Raw genomic sequence first — 12,629 nt, 5'->3', positions numbered from 1 at the left:
CAGTTGCTATTTCCAGGCGGTGTCCCAAGCGAGTACTGACCAGGCCTGCCTCTGACTTAGCTTGTGATATCGGATGGGATGGGGTACTTTTCAGAGGAGTGTGGTAGTAAGCGATGGCCTGCTTTGCTTCTCTTTACTTGAACGCTTGCTGCTTTGTGTATGTTTTTTGCCAGCTTATTTTCTTCATGTGTTTTTTTTTGTTGACTCTGTGTCGACTCCCTTGCCTTTGTCTGGCAGCAGGAGAATGTGCAGCAAAGGAATGGGCAAAGGAAAGCGAGAGAGAGTGCAGGAGCAAGCAGCAAAAAGCTTTGTGATTGAAGGGAGTGCGCAGAGCTGAGAGCAGCCTCTGCTGGCAAGAAAAGCCTACTGCACCTGGTATTCCCAGGCGGTCTCCCATCCAAGTACTAACCAGGCCTGACTCTGCTTAAGCTTCCGAGATCAGACGAGATCGGGCGTTTTCAGACTAGTATGGCCGTAGGCATCAATTGCTTGCTTTTCCCTTTACTTAAAGGGCTGCAGTCCTCTTCTTCATTCTTTACCACACTTTCTGCACTTGCCTGGCGCCGGGGGAAACAACATCACTCACAGGGTACACGCATTCGCACTGCCAAACACAAACACACACAAGTCCTGCTTCATCTGCAAAACAATCACATAGCAAGCTCAACGCTTCATTCAAATCCTACAACATAGCAACAGGAGGAGGCCATTCACACCCGCCTGCCTGCCTGCCTGCCTGCCTGCCTCCCTGCCTGCCTGCCTGCCTGCTCCGCCATTTCAGAACATCATGGCTCATCTCTCATCTAACTCCAGAGACCTGCCTTTCGCCCATATCCCTTCATACCTTTGCTTGACAAAAACCTATCTCTCTCACATTTCAATTTCGCAATTCAGCTCCTATCAATTGCCCTTTGCGTGAGAGACTTACAAACTTCTACCACCCTTTGTGGGTAGTAATGTTTTCTCATCTCTCTCCTCAAAGGTCTGGCTCTACTTTTTAGACTCTGCCCCCTACTCCTAGAATCCCCAACCAGCGGAAATAGTTGCTCTCTATCCACCCTATCTGTTCCCCTTAATATCTTATGAACTTCCATCAGATCACCCCTTAACCTTCGAAACTCCAGAGAATACAACCCCAATTTGTGTCATCTCTCCTCGTAACTTAACCCTTGAAGTCCGGCTAGCGTTCTAGTAAACCTACGCTGCACTCCCTCCGAGGCCGATATGTCCTTCCGAAGGTGCGGTGCCCAGAACTGCTCACAGTACTCCAGGTGCGGTCTAACCAGGGTTTTGTATAGCTGCAGCATAACTTCTGCCGCCTTGTACTCTAGTCCTCTACTCACACTTTCACCAGCTACGGATAGGGACCAAGTTAAAAACAAGGACCTCAAAGGTAGCAATCTCTGCAAGGGAAAACATTTACTGGCCTGTGGCCTCCTTCTGTGCTGTACTAAGAAGTAAACTTAGCACTGACCTTTCTCACATAAAAACTCATCAACACCTGCGCTGGACTTCTGGCTAGTGTCTTCGCGACGAAAGCCCCTGAAATCATTCAATAAACACATGCCGTGATTGTTGGTCGGGAGAGGCCTTTCGGGACTTTCCGGATGCATGAACTAAAATGGGCATCAAAATGGTGATGGAGAGGCTTGTAGATTATGTGGTGTAGGCATAAGAAATGGGGCAGGCAGAGGCCCTAAGGGGTGAAATTGACCTGTCGGAGGCCCGGCAAAACCTGGGGAGAAAGGGACAGAAGTCCAAATGTTGGGTAAAGAAAATGTAGATTCAATATGAAAAGTCAGTACTTGACTGCTTACCTCACGCAATTGTAGGGTTGCCAAGCCTCCAGGATTGCCCTGGAGTCTCCAGGAATTAAAGATTAATCTCCTGGACACTGCTGCCAACCAACCGTGGAGAAACATCATAGAGGCATTAAAAGAAAAATGGCTTTTCCTTTTCTTTGAAATCTTTTCTTAATTAGTTCGAAAATTATAGCAGATGGGTCAAAAAGGATGTTTGACTGGGTCGGGTGGTTGGAAGTCATGTGATAAAACCTCCAGGAATGCGTCCAACCAGAGTTGGCAACCCTACCTACCCTTCATTGCCTTCCCCTGGCCTTAACCTTCATTAGCTTCACCATTCCTTCACTCACTCACCCAATCACTCACTCACTCACTCACTCACTCACTGCTGCAAAAACGCTGCTCCCTCCTGCCTCAAAATACAGACAACCGGGGAGCAGCCTTTTCTCCTCTCCCAGGCCCAGCTGCTTAGAAAAGGCTCAAGCCCACACCCCAATTTAAGTCACCTTGGCCCAATTCAGGCCAGAAGAAGATGTGTGCCTTTCCGCACATGGATAAAAGCAGCCGCTGGCCCCGATTTGACCGGCAGGTCGGCGAATGTTAGTCTTCATCTCAACAGGGCTGGAATACAATACAAAGTTATGCTACGGTTGTATAAAGCTCTGCTTAGACCGCATCTGGAGAACTGCGTTCAGTTCTGGGCACCACACCTCAGGAAGGATACACTGGCCTTGGAGGGGCTGCAGCGCACATTTACCAAAATGATACCGGGGCTAAAAGGGTTAAGTTGTCAGGACAGGTTGCATCGACTAGGCTCGTATTCCCTTGAGTTTAGAAGATTAAGATCTAATTGAGGTGTTTAAGATTATTAAAGGAGCTGATAGGCTCGATAGAGAAACTATTTCCTCTGGTGGGGGAGTCCGGAACAAGGGGGCATAATCTGAAAATTACAGCTAGGCAGTTCACGGGTGATGTCAGGAAGCACTTCTTCACACAAAGTGTAGTAGAAATCTGGAACTCTCTCCCCCAAAAAGCTGTTGAGGCTGGGGATCAATTGAAAATCTCAAAACCGAGATTGATTGATTTTTGTTAGGCACGGGTGTTGAGGGTTATGGAGCACAGGCGGGTAAATGGAGTTAAGGTACACATCAGTCACGAATGGCAGAACAGGCTCAAAGGGCTGAATGGCCTTCTCCCGTTCCTATGAACGTGCTGCCAGGAAATGGGCCGAGGAAAGCGAGCAACAGCGAGCGAGCGAGCGAGCGATCAGCAAAAAGACTGGCAAATGAAGGCAGCGTCGGCGTGAAGAACAGCAAACAGCGAACAAGAAAAGCCGACGGCAGTTGCTATTTCCAGGCGGTGTCCCAAGCGAGTACTGACCAGGCCTGCCTCTGACTTAGCTTGTGATATCGGATGGGATGGGGTACTTTTCAGAGGAGTGTGGTAGTAAGCGATGGCCTGCTTTGCTTCTCTTTACTTGAACGCTTGCTGCTTTGTGTATGTTTTTTGCCAGCTTATTTTCTTCATGTGTTTTTTTTTGTTGACTCTGTGTCGACTCCCTTGCCTTTGTCTGGCAGCAGGAGAATGTGCAGCAAAGGAATGGGCAAAGGAAAGCGAGAGAGAGTGCAGGAGCAAGCAGCAAAAAGCTTTGTGATTGAAGGGAGTGCGCAGAGCTGAGAGCAGCCTCTGCTGGCAAGAAAAGCCTACTGCACCTGGTATTCCCAGGCGGTCTCCCATCCAAGTACTAACCAGGCCTGACTCTGCTTAAGCTTCCGAGATCAGACGAGATCGGGCGTTTTCAGACTAGTATGGCCGTAGGCATCAATTGTTTGCTTTTCCCTTTACTTAAAGGGCTGCAGTCCTCTTCTTCATTCTTTACCACACTTTCTGCACTTGCCTGGCGCCGGGGGAAACAACATCACTCACAGGGTACACGCATTCGCACTGCCAAACACAAACACACACAAGTCCTGCTTCATCTGCAAAACAATCACATAGCAAGCTCAACGCTTCATTCAAATCCTACAACATAGCAACAGGAGGAGGCCATTCACACCCGCCTGCCTGCCTGCCTGCCTGCCTCCCTGCCTGCCTGCCTGCCTGCTCCGCCATTTCAGAACATCATGGCTCATCTCTCATCTAACTCCAGAGACCTGCCTTTCGCCCATATCCCTTCATACCTTTGCTTGACAAAAACCTATCTCTCTCACATTTCAATTTCGCAATTCAGCTCCTATCAATTGCCCTTTGCGTGAGAGACTTACAAACTTCTACCACCCTTTGTGGGTAGTAATGTTTTCTCATCTCTCTCCTCAAAGGTCTGGCTCTACTTTTTAGACTCTGCCCCCTACTCCTAGAATCCCCAACCAGCGGAAATAGTTGCTCTCTATCCACCCTATCTGTTCCCCTTAATATCTTATGAACTTCCATCAGATCACCCCTTAACCTTCGAAACTCCAGAGAATACAACCCCAATTTGTGTCATCTCTCCTCGTAACTTAACCCTTGAAGTCCGGCTAGCGTTCTAGTAAACCTACGCTGCACTCCCTCCGAGGCCGATATGTCCTTCCGAAGGTGCGGTGCCCAGAACTGCTCACAGTACTCCAGGTGCGGTCTAACCAGGGTTTTGTATAGCTGCAGCATAACTTCTGCCGCCTTGTACTCTAGTCCTCTACTCACACTTTCACCAGCTACGGATAGGGACCAAGTTAAAAACAAGGACCTCAAAGGTAGCAATCTCTGCAAGGGAAAACATTTACTGGCCTGTGGCCTCCTTCTGTGCTGTACTAAGAAGTAAACTTAGCACTGACCTTTCTCACATAAAAACTCATCAACACCTGCGCTGGACTTCTGGCTAGTGTCTTCGCGACGAAAGCCCCTGAAATCATTCAATAAACACATGCCGTGATTGTTGGTCGGGAGAGGCCTTTCGGGACTTTCCGGATGCATGAACTAAAATGGGCATCAAAATGGTGATGGAGAGGCTTGTAGATTATGTGGTGTAGGCATAAGAAATGGGGCAGGCAGAGGCCCTAAGGGGTGAAATTGACCTGTCGGAGGCCCGGCAAAACCTGGGGAGAAAGGGACAGAAGTCCAAATGTTGGGTAAAGAAAATGTAGATTCAATATGAAAAGTCAGTACTTGACTGCTTACCTCACGCAATTGTAGGGTTGCCAAGCCTCCAGGATTGCCCTGGAGTCTCCAGGAATTAAAGATTAATCTCCTGGACACTGCTGCCAACCAACCGTGGAGAAACATCATAGAGGCATTAAAAGAAAAATGGCTTTTCCTTTTCTTTGAACGCTTTTCTTAATTAGTTCGAAAATTATAGCAGATGGGTCAAAAAGGATGTTTGACTGGGTCGGGTGGTTGGAAGTCATGTGATAAAACCTCCAGGAATGCGTCCAACCAGAGTTGGCAACCCTACCTACCCTTCATTGCCTTCCCCTGGCCTTAACCTTCATTAGCTTCACCATTCCTTCACTCACTCACCCAATCACTCACTCACTCACTCACTCACTGCTGCAAAAACGCTGGTCCCTCCTGCCTCAAAATACAGACAACCGGGGAGCAGCCTTTTCTCCTCTCCCAGGCCCAGCTGCTTAGAAAAGGCTCAAGCCCACACCCCAATTTAAGTCACCTTGGCCCAATTCAGGCCAGAAGAAGATGTGTGCCTTTCCGCACATGGATAAAAGCAGCCGCTGGCCCCGATTTGACCGGCAGGTCGGCGAATGTTAGTCTTCATCTCAACAGGGCTGGAATACAATACAAAGTTATGCTACGGTTGTATAAAGCTCTGCTTAGACCGCATCTGGAGTACTGCGTTCAGTTCTGGGCACCACACCTCAGGAAGGATACACTGGTCTTGGAGGGGCTGCAGCGCACATTTACCAAAATGATACCGGGGCTAAAAGGGTTAAGTTGTCAGGACAGGTTGCATCGACTCGGTTGGTATTCCCTTGAGTTTAGAAGATTAAGATCTAATTGAGGTGTTTAAGATTATTAAAGGAGCTGATAGGCTCGATAGAGAAACTATTTCCTCTGGTGGGGGAGTCCGGAACAAGGGGGCATAATCTGAAAATTACAGCTAGGCAGTTCACGGGTGATGTCAGGAAGCACTTCTTCACACAAAGTGTAGTAGAAATCTGGAACTCTCTCCCCCAAAAAGCTGTTGAGGCTGGGGATCAATTGAAAATCTCAAAACCGAGATTGATTGATTTTTGTTAGGCACGGGTGTTGAGGGTTATGGAGCACAGGCGGGTAAATGGAGTTAAGGTACACATCAGTCACGAATGGCGGAACAGGCTCAAAGGGCTGAATGGCCTTCTCCCGTTCCTATGAACGTGCTGCCAGGAAATGGGCCGAGGAAAGCGAGCAACAGCGAGCGAGCGAGCGAGCGAGCGAGCGATCAGCAAAAAGACTGGCAAATGAAGGCAGCGTCGGCGTGAAGAACAGCAAACAGCTAACAAGAAAAGCCGACGGCAGTTGCTATTTCCAGGCGGTATCCCAAGCGAGTACTGACCAGGCCTGCCTCTGACTTAGCTTGTGATATCGGATGGGATGGGGTACTTTTCAGAGGAGTGTGGTAGTAAGCGATGGCCTGCTTTGCTTCTCTTTACTTAAACGCTTGCTGCTTTGTGTATGTTTTTTGCCAGCTTATTTTCTTCATGTGTTTTTTTTTGTTGACTCTGTGTCGACTCCCTTGCCTTTGTCTGGCAGCAGGAGAATGTGCAGCAAAGGAATGGGCAAAGGAAAGCGAGAGAGAGTGCAGGAGCAAGCAGCAAAAAGCTTTGTGATTGAAGGGAGTGCGCAGAGCTGAGAGCAGCCTCTGCTGGCAAGAAAAGCCTACTGCACCTGGTATTCCCAGGCGGTCTCCCATCCAAGTACTAACCAGGCCTGACTCTGCTTAGTTTCCGAGATCAGACGAGATCGGGCATTTTCAGACTAGTATGGCCATAGGCATCAATTGTTTGCTTTTCCCTTTACTTAAAGGGCTGCAGTCCTCTTCTTCATTCTTTACCACACTTTCTGCACTTGCCTGGCGCCGGGGGAAACAACATCACTCACAGGGTACACGCATTCGCACTGCCAAACACAAACACACACAAGTCCTGCTTCATCTGCAAAACAATCACATAGCAAGCTCAACGCTTCATTCAAATCCTACAACATAGCAACAGGAGGAGGCCATTCACACCCGCCTGCCTGCCTGCCTGCCTCCCTGCCTGCTCCGCCATTTCAGAACATCATGGCTCATCTCTCATCTAACTCCAGAGACCTGCCTTTCGCCCATATCCCTTCATACCTTTGCTTGACAAAAACCTATCTCTCTCACATTTCAATTTCGCAATTCAGCTCCTATCAATTGCCCTTTGCGTGAGAGACTTACAAACTTCTACCACCCTTTGTGGGTAGTAATGTTTTCTCATCTCTCTCCTCAAAGGTCTGGCTCTACTTTTTAGACTCTGCCCCCTACTCCTAGAATCCCCAACCAGCGGAAATAGTTGCTCTCTATCCACCCTATCTGTTCCCCTTAATATCTTATGAACTTCCATCAGATCACCCCTTAACCTTCGAAACTCCAGAGAATACAACCCCAATTTGTGTCATCTCTCCTCGTAACTTAACCCTTGAAGTCCGGCTAGCGTTCTAGTAAACCTACGCTGCACTCCCTCCGAGGCCGATATGTCCTTCCGAAGGTGCGGTGCCCAGAACTGCTCACAGTACTCCAGGTGCGGTCTAACCAGGGTTTTGTATAGCTGCAGCATAACTTCTGCCGCCTTGTACTCTAGTCCTCTACTCACACTTTCACCAGCTACGGATAGGGACCAAGTTAAAAACAAGGACCTCAAAGGTAGCAATCTCTGCAAGGGAAAACATTTACTGGCCTGTGGCCTCCTTCTGTGCTGTACTAAGAAGTAAACTTAGCACTGACCTTTCTCACATAAAAACTCATCAACACCTGCGCTGGACTTCTGGCTAGTGTCTTCGCGACGAAAGCCCCTGAAATCATTCAATAAACACATGCCGTGATTGTTGGTCGGGAGAGGCCTTTCGGGACTTTCCGGATGCATGAACTAAAATGGGCATCAAAATGGTGATGGAGAGGCTTGTAGATTATGTGGTGTAGGCATAAGAAATGGGGCAGGCAGAGGCCCTAAGGGGTGAAATTGACCTGTCGGAGGCCCGGCAAAACCTGGGGAGAAAGGGACAGAAGTCCAAATGTTGGGTAAAGAAAATGTAGATTCAATATGAAAAGTCAGTACTTGACTGCTTACCTCACGCAATTGTAGGGTTGCCAAGCCTCCAGGATTGCCCTGGAGTCTCCAGGAATTAAAGATTAATCTCCTGGACACTGCTGCCAACCAACCGTGGAGAAACATCATAGAGGCATTAAAAGAAAAATGGTTTTTCCTTTTCTTTGAACGCTTTTCTTAATTAGTTCGAAAATTATAGCAGATGGGTCAAAAAGGATGTTTGACTGGGTCGGGTGGTTGGAAGTCATGTGATAAAACCTCCAGGAATGCGTCCAACCAGAGTTGGCAACCCTACCTACCCTTCATTGCCTTCCCCTGGCCTTAACCTTCATTAGCTTCACCATTCCTTCACTCACTCACCCAATCACTCACTCACTCACTCACTCACTCACTGCTGCAAAAACGCTGGTCCCTCCTGCCTCAAAATACAGACAACCGGGGAGCAGCCTTTTCTCCTCTCCCAGGCCCAGCTGCTTAGAAAAGGCTCAAGCCCACACCCCAATTTAAGTCACCTTGGCCCAATTCAGGCCAGAAGAAGATGTGTGCCTTTCCGCACATGGATAAAAGCAGCCGCTGGCCCCGATTTGACCGGCAGGTCGGCGAATGTTAGTCTTCATCTCAACAGGGCTGGAATACAATACAAAGTTATGCTACGGTTGTATAAAGCTCTGCTTAGACCGCATCTGGAGTACTGCGTTCAGTTCTGGGCACCACACCTCAGGAAGGATACACTGGTCTTGGAGGGGCTGCAGCGCACATTTACCAAAATGATACCGGGGCTAAAAGGGTTAAGTTGTCAGGACAGGTTGCATCGACTCGGTTGGTATTCCCTTGAGTTTAGAAGATTAAGATCTAATTGAGGTGTTTAAGATTATTAAAGGAGCTGATAGGCTCGATAGAGAAACTATTTCCTCTGGTGGGGGAGTCCGGAACAAGGGGGCATAATCTGAAAATTACAGCTAGGCAGTTCACGGGTGATGTCAGGAAGCACTTCTTCACACAAAGTGTAGTAGAAATCTGGAACTCTCTCCCCCAAAAAGCTGTTGAGGCTGGGGATCAATTGAAAATCTCAAAACCGAGATTGATTGATTTTTGTTAGGCACGGGTGTTGAGGGTTATGGAGCACAGGCGGGTAAATGGAGTTAAGGTACACATCAGTCACGAATGGCAGAACAGGCTCAAAGGGCTGAATGGCCTTCTCCCGTTCCTATGAACGTGCTGTCAGGAAATGGGCCGAGGAAAGCGAGCAACAGCGAGCGAGCGAGCGAGCGATCAGCAAAAAGACTGGCAAATGAAGGCAGCGTCGGCGTGAAGAACAGCAAACAGCGAACAAGAAAAGCCGACGGCAGTTGCTATTTCCAGGCTCGTATTCCCTTGAGTTTAGAAGATTAAGATCTAATTGAGGTGTTTAAGATTATTAAAGGAGCTGATAGGCTCGATAGAGAAACTATTTCCTCTGGTGGGGGAGTCCGGAACAAGGGGGCATAATCTGAAAATTACAGCTAGGCAGTTCACGGGTGATGTCAGGAAGCACTTCTTCACACAAAGTGTAGTAGAAATCTGGAACTCTCTCCCCCAAAAGCTGTTGAGGCTGGGGATCAATTGAAAATCTCAAAACCGAGATTGATTGATTTTTGTTAGGCACGGGTGTTGAGGGTTATGGAGCACAGGCGGGTAAATGGAGTTAAGGTACACATCAGTCACGAATGGCAGAACAGGCTCAAAGGGCTGAATGGCCTTCTCCCGTTCCTATGAACGTGCTGCCAGGAAATGGGCCGAGGAAAGCGAGCAACAGCGAGCGAGCGAGCGAGCGATCAGCAAAAAGACTGGCAAATGAAGGCAGCGTCGGCGTGAAGAACAGCAAACAGCGAACAAGAAAAGCCGACGGCAGTTGCTATTTCCAGGCGGTGTCCCAAGCGAGTACTGACCAGGCCTGCCTCTGACTAAGCTTGTGATATCGGATGGGATGGGGTACTTTTCAGAGGAGTGTGGTAGTAAGCGATGGCCTGCTTTGCTTCTCTTTACTTAAACGCTTGCTGCTTTGTGTATGTTTTTTGCCAGCTTATTTTCTTCATGTGTTTTTTTTTGTTGACTCTGTGTCGACTCCCTTGCCTTTGTCTGGCAGCAGGAGAATGTGCAGCAAAGGAATGGGCAAAGGAAAGCGAGAGAGAGTGCAGGAGCAAGCAGCAAAAAGCTTTGTGATTGAAGGGAGTGCGCAGAGCTGAGAGCAGCCTCTGCTGGCAAGAAAAGCCTACTGCACCTGGTATTCCCAGGCGGTCTCCCATCCAAGTACTAACCAGGCCTGACTCTGCTTAAGCTTCCGAGATCAGACGAGATCGGGCGTTTTCAGACTAGTATGGCCGTAGGCATCAATTGTTTGCTTTTCCCTTTACTTAAAGGGCTGCAGTCCTCTTCTTCATTCTTTACCACACTTTCTGCACTTGCCTGGCGCCGGGGGAAACAACATCACTCACAGGGTACACGCATTCGCACTGCCAAACACAAACACACACAAGTCCTGCTTCATCTGCAAAACAATCACATAGCAAGCTCAACGCTTCATTCAAATCCTACAACATAGCAACAGGAGGAGGCCATTCACACCCGCCTGCCTGCCTGCCTGCCTGCCTGCCTCCCTGCCTGCCTGCCTGCCTGCTCCGCCATTTCAGAACATCATGGCTCATCTCTCATCTAACTCCAGAGACCTGCCTTTCGCCCATATCCCTTCATACCTTTGCTTGACAAAAACCTATCTCTCTCACATTTCAATTTCGCAATTCAGCTCCTATCAATTGCCCTTTGCGTGAGAGACTTACAAACTTCTACCACCCTTTGTGGGTAGTAATGTTTTCTCATCTCTCTCCTCAAAGGTCTGGCTCTACTTTTTAGACTCTGCCCCCTACTCCTAGAATCCCCAACCAGCGGAAATAGTTGCTCTCTATCCACCCTATCTGTTCCCCTTAATATCTTATGAACTTCCATCAGATCACCCCTTAACCTTCGAAACTCCAGAGAATACAACCCCAATTTGTGTCATCTCTCCTCGTAACTTAACCCTTGAAGTCCGGCTAGCGTTCTAGTAAACCTACGCTGCACTCCCTCCGAGGCCGATATGTCCTTCCGAAGGTGCGGTGCCCAGAACTGCTCACAGTACTCCAGGTGCGGTCTAACCAGGGTTTTGTATAGCTGCAGCATAACTTCTGCCGCCTTGTACTCTAGTCCTCTACTCACACTTTCACCAGCTACGGATAGGGACCAAGTTAAAAACAAGGACCTCAAAGGTAGCAATCTCTGCAAGGGAAAACATTTACTGGCCTGTGGCCTCCTTCTGTGCTGTACTAAGAAGTAAACTTAGCACTGACCTTTCTCACATAAAAACTCATCAACACCTGCGCTGGACTTCTGGCTAGTGTCTTCGCGACGAAAGCCCCTGAAATCATTCAATAAACACATGCCGTGATTGTTGGTCGGGAGAGGCCTTTCGGGACTTTCCGGATGCATGAACTAAAATGGGCATCAAAATGGTGATGGAGAGGCTTGTAGATTATGTGGTGTAGGCATAAGAAATGGGGCAGGCAGAGGCCCTAAGGGGTGAAATTGACCTGTCGGAGGCCCGGCAAAACCTGGGGAGAAAGGGACAGAAGTCCAAATGTTGGGTAAAGAAAATGTAGATTCATTATGAAAAGTCAGTACTTGACTGCTTACCTCACGCAATTGTAGGGTTGCCAAGCCTCCAGGATTGCCCTGGAGTCTCCAGGAATTAAAGATTAATCTCCTGGACACTGCTGCCAACCAACCGTGGAGAAACATCATAGAGGCATTAAAAGAAAAATGGCTTTTCCTTTTCTTTGAACGCTTTTCTTAATTAGTTCGAAAATTATAGCAGATGGGTCAAAAAGGATGTTTGACTGGGTCGGGTGGTTGGAAGTCATGTGATAAAACCTCCAGGAATGCGTCCAACCAGAGTTGGCAACCCTACCTACCCTTCATTGCCTTCCCCTGGCCTTAACCTTCATTAGCTTCACCATTCCTTCACTCACTCACCCAATCACTCACTCACTCACTCACTCACTCACTGCTGCAAAAACGCTGCTCCCTCCTGCCTCAAAATACAGACAACCGGGGAGCAGCCTTTTCTCCTCTCCCAGGCCCAGCTGCTTAGAAAAGGCTCAAGCCCACACCCCAATTTAAGTCACCTTGGCCCAATTCAGGCCAGAAGAAGATGTGTGCCTTTCCGCACATGGATAAAAGCAGCCGCTGGCCCCGATTTGACCGGCAGGTCGGCGAATGTTAGTCTTCATCTCAACAGGGCTGGAATACAATACAAAGTTATGCTACGGTTGTATAAAGCTCTGCTTAGACCGCATCTGGAGAACTGCGTTCAGTTCTGGGCACCACACCTCAGGAAGGATACACTGGCCTTGGAGGGGCTGCAGCGCACATTTACCAAAATGATACCGGGGCTAAAAGGGTTAAGTTGTCAGGACAGGTTGCATCGACTAGGCTCGTATTCCCTTGAGTTTAGAAGATTAAGATCTAATTGAGGTGTTTAAGATTATTAAAGGAGCTG

General features: G+C 48.4%; 4 non-coding genes across 4 annotated transcripts; all 4 read right to left on the bottom strand.

Annotated features, from left to right (window-relative positions):
* Positions 1-360: 360 nt before the first annotated feature.
* On the bottom strand, positions 361-480 carry LOC137322290 (5S ribosomal RNA). Its single transcript, XR_010963045.1, has one exon. It is a non-coding gene; the product is annotated as a 5S ribosomal RNA (ribosomal RNA).
* A 3,022-nt stretch (positions 481-3,502) lies between these two features.
* On the bottom strand, positions 3,503-3,622 carry LOC137322289 (5S ribosomal RNA). Its single transcript, XR_010963044.1, has one exon. It is a non-coding gene; the product is annotated as a 5S ribosomal RNA (ribosomal RNA).
* Positions 3,623-6,644: 3,022 nt separating this feature from the next.
* LOC137322238 (5S ribosomal RNA) lies at positions 6,645-6,763 on the bottom strand. The gene has a single exon (XR_010962995.1). It is a non-coding gene; the product is annotated as a 5S ribosomal RNA (ribosomal RNA).
* A 3,544-nt stretch (positions 6,764-10,307) lies between these two features.
* LOC137322288 (5S ribosomal RNA) lies at positions 10,308-10,427 on the bottom strand. Its single transcript, XR_010963043.1, has one exon. It is a non-coding gene; the product is annotated as a 5S ribosomal RNA (ribosomal RNA).
* Positions 10,428-12,629: the final 2,202 nt, after the last annotated feature.

The sequence above is a fragment of the Heptranchias perlo genome, chromosome 5, assembly GCF_035084215.1.
Source record: "Heptranchias perlo isolate sHepPer1 chromosome 5, sHepPer1.hap1, whole genome shotgun sequence".
In the NCBI taxonomy this organism is placed as follows: domain Eukaryota; kingdom Metazoa; phylum Chordata; class Chondrichthyes; order Hexanchiformes; family Hexanchidae; genus Heptranchias; species Heptranchias perlo.
Note: the sequence above shows the minus strand (reverse complement) of the source record. Positions and strands in the feature narration are given on the sequence as shown.